We start from the raw sequence: 3,014 nt of genomic DNA on the forward strand, positions 1-3,014 counted from the left end.
TGAATGCGTGGCTCCCTGGGATACAAGCATCATATCATGCGACACCTCATTTAGACAAGTAGACAGGAAAGGCTCACTATCGGAAGTCAAACAGCACTTCGCATACCTCTAAGACAAGTACAAGGCTGCTCAGTTTTTCACTGATGCATCGAAAACCAAATCGGCTGTGGCCTGTGCAGTTGTTGGACAGCATCTTTCAATAGCAAAAACAATGCATAAAAGCACAACCATATTTACAGCAGAAGCACATGGAGTATATCTGGCTGTGGACCACATTATCACAAGCAAAACACAAAAGTCTGTTATCTTCACAGACTCACTCAGCGTTGTCACGGCCCTGTCCACAGGAAAGGGCACCAAGAATCCCACATTTACTGCCCTTCTTAAAGCTCTGTACGAAGCACACCAGCTAAATTTAGAAATTATAGTGTGCTGGGTTCCTGGCCATTGTAGCATAGCTGGCAACGAGGAAGCCGACCAGGCTGCTGCCAGAGCAGCTAAAAGAACCAGTATTGACATCACGCAAGCTCGTTACATGGATATGAAACCAGCAGTGAAACACATACTCCTTCAGCTCTGGCAGAAAGAATGGGACGGAGAAGTCAACAACAAGCTTCACTTGGTACAACCTATAATTGGCTGATCAGCTTCCAGGGAAAAAAACAGGGCCTTTGAGGTCTGGCGATGCAGACTACGAATAGTACACACACATGGCACGCATTCCTACCTCCTGGCTGGTGACCAGCCGCCAAACTGTGCCAGATGTGGCGAGGTTCTTTCAGTCCTCCATGTTTTGGTTGAGTGCTCGGCCATGGAACCAGAAAGGAGACGCTATTTCCCGGAAATGTACCGTAAGAATATGCCACGGCACATTGCAATGTTTTTATCAGACTGTCCTGTTTTCGAGTTCAGCAGAATTTTAGAATACCTTGATGATATCGGTTTTTTAAAGCAGGTTTGTTTTAGAAAGTAGCATTCTCGTCCACCTCATTACCTTGTTCATCCGTAGGGTTCTATTTACCATGGCCCTATACACCGTTAGCTCATTCCATGCCTCATCACACTCCTCACTCATCTTTTGGATCCGGCCCTTTACACCGAAGTAATTTAATGCACTATTTGCACTCATTTCATTAGCACATTTTTACCTCATCGTAGCAATGGCGCTCTTGGCCTTAGATGCCCTTGCGCCAAAAAACCCCACCAAAGAAGAAGAAGACATAAGGGGAAGGTAAAAACAATGGTATAGACACAACAATGGTGTAGACACAAGAATACAGACAACAATACGGACGTACAGACATGTAAACAATGTAAAGACATAGACATACAAAGTCTTTGCGCACTGTAGACCACCGAAGTTTAGTTTACGAAAAGCATCAAATTCCCTCCACCCCGACATCCAGTTCACGCTTCAAAGCGAACGCGACCGCTCTCTCCCCCCCCCCTTCCCCCCTCCCTCTTCCTTGATGTCCAAGTGACCAGTAGAAGCAGCAGCTCTCCGCCCACAGGAAGACGACGAACACCGGTCGTCACCCTCAGTTTAGTTCGGTTCCCCCCTCGACCGAAAGGCCTCAGGTGTGTCCTCCCTATTCCCAGAGCGGCGACTGTTTGTTTCCCGTATTATGCCCGCAAAGAGAGCAGAATCGGGTAATTTCGGACCCAACAACAAGAAGGAAGAAAAAAGAACCCCTCTAAAAGTTTTCTTTTCCGTGTCCGCCGCCGTAAGCAAGAGAGGGCGGCTAACTGCGAGAGGGCATCGACCATCGGAGCCCTGGAACGCCGAAGTCGGTCCCCGGCGTGCCATGAGCAAGTGAGGCGCCAGACGGCTTATTCAGAAAAGAGGGGTGCTAATCGTCCATAATCATCAACGGCGACGGGCTACCCGATCCCCGCCCCAAAGAGAGCGCCCGGAAGGCAGAAACGAAGTCGGCGGACAGAAGAAAGGACGCAGCGCCGTCGACGAACAATGCGGGACGGGATACCAGGAAGTTGACCTTGCCGGAACGGCCGTCCTCGAAAGGGCAACGAACTGGGGGAAGCAGCCCCTCTTTTTGTTGCCCCACCGGTCCTGAATCATTCGGCTTAGCCCTGCCGACAGGCGCCCGTCCGTGTAGGAAAAAGGGCTACGTTCCTCAGCGAAGATCCCCGAGAAGTCAACCGCGCTGAAAGAATGCAAGACGCGCTAGATTGGGGGCGCCGCATCCACGAAGCCTCAAGACCGTGCCGGCCTCGGAACGTCGGGTTTCTATTCCCTGCGCTATTGGTTGGGCTGGGGTGCAACCATATCCAAAGGACATGTAGAGAAAACCGCAAAGTGAGTTCATTGCGTGGACAACAGATGTGCTTTACAAAAAGAAAACAAAACCAAACAAAGGTGGCATTGACCGGAATGTCACTTTGAAAGTAGGGCACTTTGTACTTAAAGCAGGTGACTATGGGAATGAGTACAGATATAGAGTGGTCTTAAAATGTTTAAAGTTCACCATTCTGATCGGTTGAGTCGTTATCCAGTAATTTGCAGAAAGTTTAAAAGCATACTGTATTTGATATAGTTGGGTCTAGTTCATTCCATTCTTTCACTTCAAGCGGAAAAAGCGAGTATTGAAATGTATCATTATGGAAAGAGTACTCTTTTAGTGTGTACGAGTGTTTTCGGCGTGAGAGGCGTGAAGTCGAGAGTGATATATATTTGGAGGCATCTATTTTCAGCCGATGGTGAAGTACCTTGTGTAGGAATTTCAAGCGCGCTACTCTGGCTCTGTCTGATAGTGTTGAAAGACCCGCAAGAAGTAGCAAGTTTGTGGGCGAGTCATTACGGGTGTACCTGTTGTAGATGAACCTGATGGCTTTTCTCTGTACCCTTTCTATTCTATTTCTGCTGGAAATTGTGTGCGGAAACCAAACAACGTTGGCATACTCGACAATTGGGCGTACGAACGTGGTGTAGGCCAGCAGCTTGGTACGCCATGGTGCTAGTCGCAAGCGGCGTCTAAGAAAAAATAACTTGCGCA

This window comes from Haemaphysalis longicornis, unplaced genomic scaffold, assembly GCF_048455015.1.
Source record: "Haemaphysalis longicornis isolate Haplotype H1 unplaced genomic scaffold, Haemaphysalis longicornis Haplotype H1 scaffold_13, whole genome shotgun sequence".
Taxonomy (NCBI): Eukaryota; Metazoa; Arthropoda; class Arachnida; order Ixodida; family Ixodidae; genus Haemaphysalis; species Haemaphysalis longicornis.